This window comes from Paramisgurnus dabryanus, chromosome 12 (genome assembly GCF_030506205.2).
Source record: "Paramisgurnus dabryanus chromosome 12, PD_genome_1.1, whole genome shotgun sequence".
NCBI lineage: Eukaryota > Metazoa > Chordata > Actinopteri > Cypriniformes > Cobitidae > Paramisgurnus > Paramisgurnus dabryanus.
In genome coordinates this window covers 25,676,874-25,692,764 of record NC_133348.1, presented here as the reverse complement: position 1 = coordinate 25,692,764, position 15,891 = coordinate 25,676,874, and positions in this window count along the sequence as shown.

Below are 15,891 nucleotides of genomic sequence, written 5' to 3'. Positions count from 1 at the left end.
TTTACACCAATGATGCCCAATATATAATCTCTGTTTTAATTTTTTGAATAAAAGTTTATATTTTTACCGACCCTGCTCTTGCATTCTCACCACAACAGTTCATGTCTGTCTCTCCTCTGTGTACACACATCTGCTTTGTGTGCTAACTATTATTTACATTTGCCCATTCTGTGTTTGTTTATTTTTTTGCATCGGAAACAATTGTTGCCAAGATAGGGCAAGGCATTAATTGTATGCAAATATATGAAAATTGATGTGACTCACAACGCTGTTCGTATTAGTGCTATGCAAATATCATTTGCTAAACAGGAATCTTGGAACGTCTTACGCTCCAACCTTGTTCCAACCCCCACAAACCTCTTTTCTGCTAACCATACTAAATACACACACACATATACAGCACAGCTCCCCGCCCCATCCTCATAAATATTACTCCCCACACCAAATTTGATCCTGTTTTGGTTAGAGGCCATATATTTCAGCTGTTTAGGCAAAAATGTGTTTTTCTTATATGGATGTTCTCGACATTTTTTATTTAATTTAAAGAAAATGGGTCAGAAAGAGATTTGGATGGAGAATAAGGCACGGTCAGAAGGTGGCAAAAAAGCGTGTTTCCTCAATCTCTGCTATCATTTATAAAAAGAGAAGGATGATCTTCTGCTATTTGTATGCTGATAATGTTGCTTCTGTGCATATGGAAAGAAATTCAGTGCAGAAGGCAAACCCACATATGGAAGCCCACAGAAGCCATGTTTAAAAAAAAAATCTTGAGGTTTTGAGAAAATAAGTTAAAATACCTTCGTATAACATAGAATTAGTTATAAAGTTATCTCGGTAAATTCACATGACCTTACTTAGTCAATATTAAGTTAGGTTAGATTTTCTCAGAATGTTCTTTACATTATGTTGGATCACATAAAAAATATTTTAGCTGCTTACACAATGCTCTACCTAAAGGAGTGTATTACAGGAACAAAAATGCCTACATGCACACAGTGGTTAAATTGGGCCAGAGCTCACCGGAGCGCAGCTCCGTCTCCTCAGGTCCACCACACACCCTGCCGGAGCTCAGCTCCGTCTCCTTCAGCAACAGGGTTAAATTGGGCCGGGCAGGGACGTGCACAGACATTTTGAGGGGCAGGGGCTCAAGTGAAATAAAGCAGTGATTCCCAACCGGGGGTACGCGTACCCCAGGGGGTACGTGAAGATTTTCCAGGGGGTACGCGAAAAGATTTACATTTTCCTTTGATCTCATTTACTTTTAATAAAAATGTCTTTCGTTTGTCCAGTCATTTACATAAGATTGATTTTAGTGAGGAAAGCATTGTAAAAAGGACAACTTTGTCATTTTAATCTTTTTATTAATATAATTAGCTGTCAAGAGTAAATGCGCTGCATGATCCAAAACGCAATAGCGATGTCCAACTTAAGAGCGATCTGACTATTTTCAATGAACCTGAATAGTTTCTAAAGACACAAAGTTTATTAACTATAAATAATCTTCAAATAATGTTATAATATTCATACCCGCTGCCATTGCATTTTCAAATGATGCAAAAAAAAAAACGTTTGCATTGTTTTTGGCTAACATATTTTGTCCCGTAAGATGTCTTTTGTATTTATAGAGAATGTCTTAACGCATTTTGTTTCTCTTTATATTTGAACAGAATAATTTAACGTATTTGCACACTTTAATTATCAGTAACTTAAATTTAGATTTGAGTAAATTTAGGGTATTTACTAAAAAGAACGTGGGAGCTCAATTCCAAATAAGCGCCGGAGTGGAAAATTTGCGTGTGATTTATTAAGAAAGCGCAAATAATACACAGGCACAATAATGACATAAGCACATTTCTATAATAACCATTGAAATCTACTAAGAGCACCGCAAATTAGTACAGGGTTGCAAATAAGAGACCTCGGCAGGACATCGCAATGAAAATGCGGACTGCGGAGTGTGAAATTCCAGCTAAGTAAAAGTACACTAAGAACCGGAGGACGAAAGATAAAGGGTAAAAGAAGTTTTAGAAAACCTGATTTGACTTCTCCTCGTGAATTCTCCTCCTCTTTTCTCCAGCAAATTAAACATAGCATGGCTTGGCAAACTATATATATATATATATTTTAAAGTATGTTCCTCTGGCAAAATGTAATACTCTCATCGCATTAATGTTGCTTCTACACAGCAAAATCACCAGTGTTAAATCAACACTGCTGGTGTACATATGGGGACGACCAGGTCTGGTGTTACTCATATAAACACCAACAGTGTTGATTTAACACTGGTGATTTTGCTGTGTAAAAGGAAAACTTTCACAAATGCATATGCAATAAGGTCGCAAAAATAACACCTTTTCAGAGCTAAATATCTACTGCGTGTCTTTAGTAAGATCAGTCGTTATTTAACGCCAAAATGATGGTTCAGTAAATCTGGCCCTTAAAGGGGTAATATGATGAAATTTTTTAATTTGTAAAATAAGTCTTTGGCATATCCAGAGTCCATATGTGAAGTTTTATCTCAAAACACCCTACAGATAATTAATTATAGCATGTCAAAATTGCCATTTTGTAGGCCTGAGCAAAATGTGCCGTTTTTGGGTGTCTTTTTAAATGCAAATGAGCTGATAAAATGCAAACAATGATAGTGGTTGTTGAAATAAACATGCTTCATCAGTCAGTGCTTTTTATTTTAATGTTTAAAATTAATTTATTTGTCTTTAAAACACAACTTTGGTTTCGATGAAGGGGTACTTGAGCCTTACTGATAGGGCTGTGGGGGTACTTAGGGCTAAAAAGGTTGGGAACCACTGAAATAAAGGACACTTCTCATAATTATGTATATATATTTTTTTTTTAACAAAAAGTATATATATTAACGCAATTCTAACTTCCTTTTTAAAAAAAAATATTTAAAAAGTTCATTAATTTTATCTTCCTCAAACTCACGCAATTGTTTAATTTTCAAAAGATGTCTACAAAATAATCAGTTCACACAGACACAATGGTCTCCTTAGTAGTCTAGGTTTATAGAGCACCAAAGGAAGCCATTACACAATGTGCATGTTTTGAAAACTTTAAATTACACATTAATTACAAATTTGTGAAAATGCTAAAAACAAAGTTGTGACTGCTGAGTTAGCGCTACATGCCAATAAATGCTATATCATATGCTAGCGTTTAGCTGATTAGTTGTTAGTTGTTACTCAAAATGTCTTTTTGTCTGATAAGGGCTCAAAATATAAGGTCTGTTTACTAATGTGAGCTTCTGGCATGAGCCTCAGAGCAGAGCTCAACATTATTATTCATGACCCTTTCAAATAGGGCAAAAATAGACCATTTCATTCAAATGACAAATTCTAGGGTTGTAAATAGACATGTAAAAACGTTTCTGGATAATTTTTGCACTTAATAAAGCAACATACCTTCTATGTAATTGTCAAAGAACAATTTAACATATTATGACAACACATCCTATGGCACCTTTAATCTTAGGTTTCATATTTATTAGGGTTACACATGTCAGAAACAACAAATATAGATTAGGCCTATTTTATTTGTATTTTATATTTTACTTTTTTGTGATGTCAGTGAAAATTCAGACTGGGCAAGTAAAATACTGAACCATCAGATTTCTTCCCAATCTACTCCAGCACTCCAGTATAACACATTATACTTATTTAACAGCCATTACAAAAAACGCAAACAAAAAAGTTTACTACTGCAGTTAGCAATTATTTAATTGTTTGTGCTTTCTTATTTTATGAGCAGTCTGTTTAAACTACATACACTACACTGTTACACGTTTGCAACTCTTCAGCTTAATATGGGATTGCCGTGGAAAACAATGTCCCTGAATCGTTATGTGTAACAACGTGTCCCATATTTTGTGCATAAAACTGTTAATATAAGAATGCTTTCTTCCTCACACACTTACCGGTAGCTGCCTGCATAATCATGCACATGATCGCGTCTCGTTCAGGCTGAGCTTTGGCGCTTGAAGCCCGAATGATGCAGCATGAGTGTAGACAAACCAATCATAAAGCGAAGTAAGTTAGAGAGGCGGGACTAAGGAAAGGTAAAGCCAATCATATTAGCGATGTGAATTTTGGAGGCGGGACTCATCTGTTATCCGTTTGTGTGCCACAAATAGCGCTATTTTTCTTTATATAAGAGTTTAAATCTCATTTAAAGGATTTCTGAATAAATTCATGTTAAATGAAATAAGCAACAAGTAAAAAACACAAGAAACAGACAGACATCAGTTGTTATATAAATAAAGATCAGGGCCCGGTTCCCCGATAACGCTCACTCTTAGCCCGCTAAGAAGACTCAAAAAGATATATCTTACCAAAGTTGTTTATGTTCCTAAGTGTGTTCCCCGAAGTGTCTCTTAGGAAGCTTCTTAAAACGCTGCTTCTAAGTACGACGTAACAATGGCACTGTCCCAAGTGAAGGTGCTGAATTAGTTGGGATCGATTGCTCAGGGATCGATTTTCCACGTCACGCGAAAGTGCATTACGGCGTTAAGAAAGACAACACGTTCTATACAAATGGAACATTACTCAAATTATTCCAACATTTATTTTATCGCAGTTTATGTTATTCGTAAAATATAGACTATTAATTAAATTATCAAATTGTCAGTAATACGGGTAGACAAACCGGGTATCCCTCGCTAATCATCCACCCTCCTTATCCCGTTGTGCCACTTGTGCCGCGACTTAACATGGGTTTTACGACTTTTAAAAATTATGTAATACACTTTTATACTAATGTCTGGGAAGCCAAATTTTTTTTTATTTAGCCACGTCAGGCAAAATGTCAACAGGGTTTAAGTGTTGCCGAATAAAAAAAGTGGCATGGCCTAAACGCTTACGCGGCCGATGTTGTGTCGAATTCTGCCCCCCATGTTTCCCTTTAGTATAGTGTTTTTATAGCATTTTATCACATTATACGTTTATTCTTTAAAGTCTGAATGGCAACTGAGATGTATATGTGTGCATTTATGTCATGTATTTTTATTGTTCTTAATGGTAAGTCGATTATTTTTACAGTAATCATATTATATGTATAATATATATTTATTATTGCAGACATAACATTTTTAAAACAAACAGTAGAGAATAAAATGAAAAAGCCGACTATATGTTAAAAGACATACCCTAATATAAAACTGTTAAATGTATGAAATGTTTAATAAATTGTATTATAGAATACATGATAGTATTGCTTTTAAGTATAACCAATTAAAATCTTTAATCTTTCTAAATAAATTATAAATGTAACGTGATGAAAACGCTATTTTTATTTGCGCTGATTTCTAAAAACTGCTGAACAGTGGCGCGGCGATAGCGTCTTGCGCTCAAACAACACTAAGAGAGAGTTTACGAATGGTCCAGACCAACCTTACCAAAGTGTGACTTACAGAAGATATACTTAGCGTAAGAACGTGTCGGGAATCATGCCATAGAGTTAAGAGAGAGGTTAAGGAAAAGGTTAAGAACTACTTAGAGATAAGAACGTTTTGGGGAACCGGGCCCATATTATTATTTTTATTTTTTAAAGGCACCCCAGAAAAAAAGGGCACTTTCTCTCCAGGAATAAAAAGGGCAGGTGCTCGAGCCCCCTTTGATGTCTATGTGTGCACGTGCCTGGGGCCGGGCCAAATATTTGTAATGACATTCGGGTCGCGGTCGGTCGGGTCGTTTGAAATAAAGATGCCATTTAAACCTTTGTAATTTTGGACGGGATTAGTTTTACAGGGGGACCTCTGAGAAAATAATGCTTCTCAGAGGTCCACTGTGATTTTAATCCCGTCCGAATCGGCCATGTCTGTGTTTTTCTCTGCAACCTCTGTAAAAATTCAAGAGCAATTTTTTTTTTCCGCCAAACTCAGAGGTCTTTTGATAAATGTAATCCCGCCCGGATGCAAATGTCTGCTCGCAATATCTTTTGAAAAAGTGGTTCTTTTGGTGTTTTGGCCAACGCAATCTGCCGTATAGGTCTTGAGTCCCAGTCATTCAGAATTGAATTTTTTATTCCATTTGGCGGAATAAAATAATTAAATCAAGACGAGCTGAATATCATCCACTGTTAAGACTAAACACTGTAATATCAGTAACGTTATAAGGTATGAACTCAACCTTATTTTGTTTCACTCTGGAATGGTAATGTTAATTAATAAAGATAATAAATTGTTATTAATCATTATTTCTTAATTTATTTGGGTTTTTTATAAGCAGCCAGTTATATAAAACACGTAGGCTACTTTATATGATTTGTATAAGTTATTTTGATTTGTTAAAATTAAATAAATAACATGTTCTGTAGGCTAATAATTTTACATTTAAAGCAAAATATCAAACATAAGGCTGCAAAGTACGCATATCCAGAGCACGTGATCTTCTACAATGCCAAAACGCTTGAAACAGACGCTCCTTTCTTAGGAATAGCATGAGAATTTTTATCCCGTCCGAATCGACCAAAATCACAGACGTCTTTTTTTGCGATCCAAGTTGCGGGCGGGTGACGGTTGTTTATACATTGACCCGCGCATCACTGAGAGATAGAGAGGTAAGAGTGGTGCACACGTCGAGAAAACGTAATAGAAGATTAAAGTATGTATAGCCATATCAATCTCATTACAATATGTTAAAAGATAACACTGAACTTATTGTATAGTTTAATAAAATAATGTATTTTGATTATACAAATCAATTACAACCTAACTATAGTAATTGTTTTACTAACTGCTGACCAGCTTATCTCTATGGCTAATTTATGCTGATTCAGTATGTCATTTTTCTTGTTAATTTAATCTTTTGGATTATTTTATGCTTAGAATAAGTCAAGGAGGTTGAGTCTTATACCTTCTTTCAAAGTTTGATCAATTGTGCATAATGACATGTGCAACAAATGCATATAGGGTGTCAGACTCATAGATTAGCATAATTTAAAGTTCAGGTTTTTAAGTTTGGATCAACCTCTGGCACAGCTTTAAAGCTGAAACTTGTAAGTTAATTGTAAAGTATTTATCTTTGTTTGAATAACTACTCAACCTTACCTTACACATTAATACTGGAAAAAGAGCCCCTTTAGTGTAAAACACATTAAGTAATTTTATGGCGTGATTTTGAATGATGACTATTTACCGTAAATAAGGGCTCCCCCTCCCTACAGAAGCCAATTTAACCACTGCATGCACATACAATAAAGTGGCAACATGCATTTTTGTGAATCATTTCAGCGCATCATAAGTGCTTTAATTTAGGTCTGGCAAAACCAAAAACGATGTAACAGTTTACCTGCCTCCCTAAAAACCCTGTGTCTCTTTCTCACTGGATTCACTCTTTGTCTAGTCTGTATTCGAGGGGTTATTCTGCTTTGAGACAGCTACAGTAGCAGAACTAGAAGACCAAACCTAATTTGAGACAAAACATAGATTTGTAAGCTTGTCTTAGACAGGTCATTTCTACAGGGGATATGAGACACAGTGACACAGTGTATGCAAGAGTAACAGCAAATAGTGTGTGTGTGACAAGCAGCATGGATTGTAATAGTGACACTTGCGCTAAAACAGAGAATTTGCCTGAAGCAAACCCTGCAGCTACATACTATGCTTTCACCGCACTGACGCACATGCATGCACACACATATCTACCCTTACGTAATTTAAATGCATCGAGACAGTACGGTGCATAGTCATACTCTACATCGAAAATGCTCTGCTGTTGTTTTGTAACTGATCAGGAGTGTCACCATACAAGAGAGAGAAATTCATACGGTACTAGATCCTTGGAGTGTATACTGTATCTTATGAGAGTGTGTGTGTGTGTGTGTGTGTGTGTGTGTGTGCGTGCGTGTGTGCGTGTGTGTGTGTGTGTGTGTGTGTGTGTGTGTGTGTGTGTGCGTGTGTACCTGTTAATTATCACGTTGTGGGGACCAATTGTCCCCATAAAGATAGGAATACCAGTGTTTTTGTGACCTTGTGGGGACATTTTGATGTCCCCATGAGGAAACAAGCTTATAAATCAAACAAGATGATGTTTATTGAAAATCTAAGGTACAAGAAAGGTTTTTGTGATGGTTGGGGTTAGGGAATGGGGCAGGTAAGGGGAATAGAATATACAGTTTGTACAGTATAAAATGCATTACGTCTATGGAATGTCCCCACAAAACATGGAAACCAGAATGTGTGTGTGTGTGTGTGTGTGTGAATAATTGATGTTATGAGAGTTGTGTTGTGTTTCTGTAGAGTCTATGTCTCTCAGTACTGTCAACAGCTCTGAATCAGAACAGACACTGACCTGACAACTTCCTCTAGGGTCTCCCCTTCTGTCTCACTATACACACACGAGAGAGACAGAGATACTACAGAAAAAGACTGCAGTCTATCAGACATTAAAATCTCTGCCTTCTGTCTGTTTGATTATGTGCATGGCTAAGTTTATTTGCCAGTCTGTGCCTTAGGAGTTCAAACACTTACTCTTTTAACAAAATATCATCACTTATGTGTGTTTAAGTGTGATCACCTTTGAGGTCTGTTTCTCACTGTGTGTGCTTCTTTCATTTGAATTAAATTTTTGGCAATTTTAATGCTGATTTGCCTATTTGTTTCTGTAGTCAAGTTGTTGTTAAGTTTCATGGTTCTTAGACTTGTCTCTATGGGACAGATATTAATGGTGTCTGATTTAAACTTCCTAACCAACAATGCAGAGTTAGTGATAGAGTTTGAAGCATTTTCATGAATCTGGTTAAACTGTAAAATTAATTAACTCTTATTAAAGGGGACATATCATGAAAATCTGACTTTTTCCATGTTTAAGTGCTATAATTGGGTCCCTAGTGGTCTATCAATCTAGAAAATGTGATAAAGATCAACCCAGTAACTCAGTTTTGGTAAACCATTCTCTGCAAGCATATGGAAAAATAGGTCATTGAAATCTGTCTCCCCTTGTGATGTCAGAAGGGGATAATACTGCCCCTTAATCTGCACTATCCAACCACGACACTGTCATTTAGTGCAGACATAAGCTCATTTGCATTTAAAAATATCAAATTGGATATTGGAAATATATTAAGGGACCACGTAAAAAGTTCATGCATTTGGGTAAAATGTTCATTCATTATAATTAATCAAACACACATTTTGATTGGTATTGATGATCAAACGTCAAAACATAAAAACATAACTAGGTCGTAATAAGCTGTGTACACAAACAAGCTACAGTGATGTTTTTTTTTCTGAGAACAACATGCTCCATCAGGGCTCAAAATTAACTTTTTTATTTGGTAGCACTGGTGCTCCCAACTTTGAAGAGTTAGGAGCACCAGCAAAAATGTAGGCGCACACATCCAAAAATTATGAAGCATCACAACTACAATGTATAAGTTAATACATTTATTTTATTAAAAATTAAACACCACAACTGGGCTTTACACATCCTATGGCCAGGACTTGCATAGATTCCTAAAATAATACCCAAATGCTGTTTAAATAGTATATCAGCAATAAGAATTTAACAATTACAGATAACATAATTATGATTACAATAGAAAACATGAAACACGTAAAACACTGATTAATTGTGACATTACAAAAGTGACCTTGATATAGAAGGCTAATATTGGTATTGATAACTGCATTATCAGGATGCTATTACTACTAAATAGGCAATGTTTTTAAAAATACAACAAAAACATATTGGTGCGAAGCGCAATGCGCAAGTGAGTTTGTGGGCGGATCTTGGGCGCTGTTGCTATTTTCCCGGCGGGAGAAATAACTCTTGTGCCAGGCGCAAATAAATAAGGGGTTGGTCTGAAGTAGGTTCATTATTCATAGGTGTGGTTTGGGCGTAACGTCAAATAAATCAAATCAGAACGCTATCCAACATTCCCTTTAAACGCAAGGGCGCAAGTTCCATGGCGGGTTGCTATTATTATGACGGATTTACCAGGCGCACGCCAGGAGCGGTTTACAGCCGAGGAGACTGACGTTCTTGTAAGAGCAGTCAAAGACAGAGAAGTTGTTTTGTATGGGGATAGGAGAAACCCGCCCAAATCAGCGTCGGTTAAACAGGCGTGAGAGGAAATAGTCACAATTGTCTCATCAGCTGGCATCCCCATCGTTGCGCCAAGCGCTACAAGGATGTCAGGAGACGGGGGAATCCCAAGCTTGCCAGCATAAATCGGGCACGCCGTGTAACGGGAGGTGGATCTGCCTCGGGACCTGACGCCAGCAGAGGACATCGCTGCGTCCACCCTCACCGCTGAAAGGGTTTGGGGGCTTTGAAATCGGACCCAAGAAACGCAAGCAAGGTCCAACCCCAAAGAACACTTACAAATCAAGTTCATATACATTAAGGTTTCTTATGAAAACATTTTAATTATTATTTACATAAAATAAACGTAATACAGCCACACAACAAACTTATGAAAATATTTTAATCGTTATTCGCATGAGAATTTTACGCAGCCACACAATAAATAAAAACTATCACCACAATGCTCACCATTATGATTCCCCTTATCTCATGTGTTAATATTTTTTATTGTAGCAATTTATGATTTGCAAAAATAACTGTTGCATCTGTGTAGATTAGATAAGCAAATTGTGTGTATTCTATAGGCTAGATTTTTTTAAGACCTAGCCCTATGTCTATTTCTGACAGACTGTATGCAGTAAAGCCAAAGCACAATGAAAAAATACAACATGATTTAAAAGGTTTACATAGGCCATTGTCCGCTTTCATATTTGTCAATCACCTTTTCAAAATACATTCGGGGCTCAAGCCCCGGGAAAATTCCCTGGCTTAAGCAACGAGGGGATAGACAGCCACAGGTAACTCGCTCACGCATCTCTCTCTCTCTCTCTCTCTCTCTCTCTCTCTCTCTCTCTCTCTCTCTCTCGGGTCCTTTCAGTTCTCTCTGTCTCGCTCTTTTAATAATGAATTTAAATAAATGTGATAATTCATTTAAATAAAAGCAAATACAATGGCACTACTTTATTTTAAGCGGACGGAGTGCGAGCCTTAACTTAAGAAAATGACCGTCATTTTTACCCGTCTGTTAAAAAATTACACTGTAAACATTAATTACAGCTTTAACTTGGCAAATAACCAAGGTATAAGCGGGATAATCCACGGCTAGCCATGCATTAAAGGGTTTTAATGCACTTCGCAGAGGCAACCACCCTCCGCTACGCGTCGGGTGGTTCTTCGCCTCTACGTCGTGCATTAAAACCCTTTAATGCATGGCTAGCCGTGGATTATCCCTTACATATCGCCCAGCCTTACCTCTGACCACCCAGCAATCTCATGTTTTATTCATGAGGCATTTCCACTGACAATGCAGTTGTCTGAATCACAATACCCTACAAGTCTGACACTGATATAGGAAAGGGTGATTTAAAAACAGCCTCGGTTGTACATTGTGTGAGTGTGTGTTTTTGATTGATTGATACATTAAGGTTTGAATGACTCTGAAAGATCAGCTCCCTCATAGAAAGCCTCGCATCATGAATTCTGTACAGTTTCTCTCACTTTTCCTGTCACGTGCAAAAAATCACTTAATGTTCTAACGTCAAACTGAGAGGACTTCAAAACCATGCGGGTGTGAGTGATTGAAACGATGATGGGAATAGTCTCAAGAAAAAAAGGGACGCATGTACGTGTGCACGAGATCAGGCGGACCGATGGATTGATCCTTCTATCCCATGGTGACTCTGGCGCTCACCCGAGTCCGATACAATTGATCATAGAGACGGGACAAAGAGAGGCAAAAAAGAAAAATCTTTTTTTTTCGCCGGCATGCTTACACCAACTACCTCTTCTGGGCTGATTCCTATTCTGCCGACAGAAACCCTCCAAGAATGTTATTGTGTTTCTGTCAGTGGTGCTTCAAGCTGATGGCTCGCCATGCCTGCCTGAAAAGCAAGGCAATTTCACATCTGGAGTGGGAATCTTCTTCCGTTGACAAAGCTACTCATCCCCCCCGCACACCCTCTTGTGTGTGATACTCTTCATCCGAATCAAATACAGGAATCAACGGGATCACAAAGTCTAATCAGCTGTCAAGTGGCTATGCTATTTGGCCTTATTAATCAAAACAAACTATACTGACCTTTTCAAACAATGTGATGGGACTCCAAACGTGGCTATGACCAATTACAATAAAACTCGAATAATGTCAACGACTAAAGGCGAAAAGTAAAGTGCTATTAGAGCTAATAGAGACTAAAGGGGGTAACAGAAGATTTCGGGGAGGAAGGAAGGGTTTGTGTAAACACCCATAGCTTGGGCTGTGGAAATCTTCTGGATGATGCAGGTTCAAACCATTTTTTTTCTCTTTGTCAACCAATTATTTGATCATTTTATTTATGTAAATGATCCTACGCAATTAAGGATAACAAAGCAACAACCAATAAAAAAGCAACAGCAGATCCAAATGGTTCAATTCATTCTTCATTTCTTTAATGTTTGTTTATAGCTATCAATAATAGTATAACACTGTTATCATAACTCAATTTCACAGACTTCCACATATTTTGTTCCAAAATCACTGTAGAAAATCCTTAAAACGGTTTGTAACATGCTTACTGACAATGAAAGAAAGTAGAAAAGGTAAAATGAAGCAGATAAATGTAACGCATGGGATTGAATAAGGATTGTCTGATTATGTGTTGTTAGGATTTTGAAACCCAATAGAAAAACACCTCCTCACCTCCTGTCTCAGTTGCTACGTTACAGCTGACAAGCATAAAATCACCTCTGAGGATGCTGAATGAATTGGCAGTTAATCTGTCTGAAGTCTGTAGCTCAGTTCCACAGTGAACCTCAATAAGCCTGATGGATCACCTCTGTGTTCCTCTTTGTCCAAATGCATCCCAGAAATAAAGAGGGGCGGGGGGCTGCACTCCAGGCTGCTAATTTGTTTCATGGCTTAATCAAAAATAGGTATCAATATTATTAGCAGCCATGTGCTAAGTAAAAGGGACATAGCAATTATATCCCACAATCAATTTCAACAATCTGAGTTTATTAATGATTACCCTCAGTAGAAAAGACAACCTTGTGTTAAAGGTGAGATATGTGTTTTTATTAGGGCTGTCAACAGATTAAAATATTTAATCTAGATTCATTGCATGATTGTCATGAGTTAACTTGCGATTAATCGCACATTTTTATCTGTCCTAAATCTAGCTTAATTTAACACTTTTCAAGTCTTTAATAATTTAATCAACATGAGTGTGGACAAATATAGATGCTTAATGCAAATGTATGTTTACATCAGCCTGTTTACATTTTCAACAGAACCATCAGCAATTGTTTTGTATATGAATTTACATTTAAAACTGTAATTTTGTGTAGATGTCTATATATCGGTGTCACACACATGTGCGACTGTGCCTATATGGCAAAAAATACATTTCTCTTCCAAAAATATATTTTAAATGTATGCTAAATACATTTTGTAAAATGTTATGTCAATTGAATATATTTATTGAATTTGTAAATATATTTAGTGTTAACCTTTATATATCAACATATATTTCAAAATGTGTTTCAAGAGCAAGCAAATACATTTCAAATTTTACATCCCATATGGGAATTTTTTTTTTTTTTTTGCATAAATATATGCTAAATAAGGCAATTTTATAAAGTTATATTTTCGAAGTTGAAACTATATTTATTTTTAACCTTTTTAAAAAAAATCGGTGTATCAGTGAAAAATATAGTTTGTAAAAAATTTTGTAATATCTTTTTTGGCAATTTTTTGTATGTTTTGAAATATATATAAAAAAATATTTTGTAATATATTTTTTGCTCTATAGGTGCACAGCAAAATATATATTAAAAAAAATATTTAAAAATGGCCAAAAAATATATTTGCTGAAATATATATTGGAATATGTTTACAAATCATATTTTGTAAACTAATTGTGTTAACATACTAAATGTATTAATCGCACGTTAATAAAATTTGTGGTGTTAAAATGAATTTGCGTTAACGCGTTATTAACGCAATAATTTTGACAGCCCTAGTTTTATGCTTTTTCCTTTCCAAGCTATACAAAAACAACTACAGAAATCACATCTGTGGCTGCGTCCGAAAACTTAGGCAGCTGAATGAGTTGACTCACTGCCTCATGAGGCAATGACTTCTGAGGCACTAAGGCAGCTAAGAGAAACGCTTTCGGACACACTTCAAAGGCAGCGTGTTTAAAATATAAACAGAGAGCGCCTTTGTGGTAACTAATCACATATTTAAACTACAATACTAATTTCTTGCTAGAAATGCAATTAAAAGGTGTAAAAAGTGAAAAGTACACATGTTGGCCACCATGTTATTTTTTCTAACTCGACCAGGCTCGACCAATCACATTTCCCATGCGTGCACACGCATAGAATTGTGGGACAAGATCTCAGGAGTCAGGAAGTAAACCTAACATTCGATTCGTACATGCCTTGATGCCTTTTTGCCTTGGAATGCTGCCGCAGAGGGCAGCAATTTAGAGTTTTCGGACGCAGCCCATGTTAATTCAAGAGATGTCCTCTGCCCACAATAAAGCAAATTTATGAGGGTGAGTAAATGATGACCGAATATTCATTTTTGGGTGATCTATCCCTTTAAGAATGGATACGCATGTGAAACATCAACAAATAACAAAATGTCCGCACTTTGATTTTAATGTAACAGTAATGTTTCCAGCTTTATAGCCACAACAAATAAAAATCTCAAATAAAAATCGATTGATTTAATTTACCATGCAAAATTGGATTTTTGAGATGCGGCAAAACTCATGCACGCATTGGAAAACCCACACCACTTACTGTAGCTGCTTCACAGCTCTCAGACAGGAAAAGGAAATCAATGCGAGAGGAGCGAATCACGGAGCTCGTTCTGGCTCTCTCTCCCTCCAAACGAACAGCGAGACATAATAGAAAGTGACAGAAGTTAAGCGTCTCCAAAATCCAACACACATAGCCTGACACAAAGCACTTGCTCAAATAGTTGCGAGCAGTTCTAAAGCATATGTCTGTCTCCGGGCCAGAGCACGGGAAGAAAAGAGAGGCAGAGAGATGGTGGGAGAAAGACCAGCCGGCCAATTGCTCTTGGTGTGTTGTTCCATGAGCACTTCTCCCTTGAGTCTTCGCTAACCTCTATTCATCTTTACACCAGTAAGGATGAGAAAGAGAGAGAAAGAGATTGAAGGAAACAGCGAGCACAGTCAAAGTGCCACTAACCCAAAGTATTACAAAGAGACGTCAGGACTGTATGGAAAAGATGTTGAAGATGTCAACCACACAGTCGCAGATAAGAAACCCATTTTTACAGTTTCTGTTTTTTATCACATGTAAATGGAACTGAGAGACTTTCTGAGAGCTCCTGTACTGTTTTGGTCATTTTTACATTTTTTGAGAGTCTCTGTGGCAGTGTACTGTTTGAATGTGTGTGCAGGTGTGTAGTTTCTTATTGTCCTCTCTTCGCTTTCTAAAAATCCTCCACATAAAGACTGTCAGCTTAAATGACAAAGATTTTTACAAAAAGGGGACACTGGGGAGAGTTGTCACACTTTTTCCTCCAGTCAATATTTAACAGGGTCAGTTCATTTTTGAAAAGCAATTTTCCCAAAGGTGCATACAGTACGTTTTGGCTACAAAAACAACATTCCCTTAAAGGTGCCATAGAATGTAAAACTGTATTTATCTACGTATAGATGTATAATAAGAGCTCTGTACATGGTAATGACATACTGTATCGTGAGCCTCAAACACGTTTGCTTCCTCCTTTTTATGTAAACCTTGTGCATGCAAAAGCCAATCTCAACTTATTACTGACAGTCGAGATGCCCCACCATTAAATTACACATTCAATTAATTACAATGTTGT